Source organism: Schistocerca americana, chromosome 1 (genome assembly GCF_021461395.2).
Source record: "Schistocerca americana isolate TAMUIC-IGC-003095 chromosome 1, iqSchAmer2.1, whole genome shotgun sequence".
NCBI lineage: Eukaryota > Metazoa > Arthropoda > Insecta > Orthoptera > Acrididae > Schistocerca > Schistocerca americana.
The window spans coordinates 187659464-187660122 of NC_060119.1; the positions used below are offsets into that span (position 1 = coordinate 187659464).

The following is a 659-nucleotide window of genomic DNA, read 5'->3' on the forward strand; positions in this document are numbered from 1 at the left end:
ATGTCTTTTGACAATGTCGGCATCTGGAAAGCATTCACTCGACTCCCTCACACCCATCGGTTTAACCCTTTCAAGATCAGCAGAGCCCGCCTGTCACCGGACCACCCGGGTGACGAGAGATGCTGCGTGGGAAGTCCGTGTGTGAAGGAATAGCGACTTTTCACCGCATGCAATTAGAGAGGAAAATCGTAAGATAGAAATATGAGAGGGGGCTCATGCCACCTCTCAACCAGAGCCGCTACTTCTCAATCAAGTAGCTCCTCAGTTTGCCTCACAAGGGCTGAGTGTACCCAGCTTGCCTACAGTGCTCGACATACCAGATGGTCACCCATCCAAGTGCTACCCCAGCCCGACAGCGCTTAAGTTCGGTGATCCGACGGGAACCGGTGTTACTACTACGGAAAGACCGTTGGTCTCCTCAAAACATCGGAACACAAAATCCTTTTTTAATAATGCTGCCTCCACTACACAGCAGGACAGCTTCCATCCTTTCCAAACCAAGTAGGAGTACATAGCCAGACTTTCGAACACACGCTGCTATTCTCTTCAAAAGAAGTAACCCCTCTGACTAAAGTATATAATACACTAGTGACCAAAATTAAAGCAACAAACTGCTATTTAACGGTCCTTTGTCAAATTCAGAATATAATCATACAAAC

General features: G+C 47.3%; 1 pseudogene; it reads right to left on the reverse strand.

Annotated features, from left to right (window-relative positions):
• Positions 1 to 296: 296 nt before the first annotated feature.
• On the reverse strand, positions 297 to 414 carry LOC124557016 (annotated as a pseudogene).
• Positions 415 to 659: the final 245 nt, after the last annotated feature.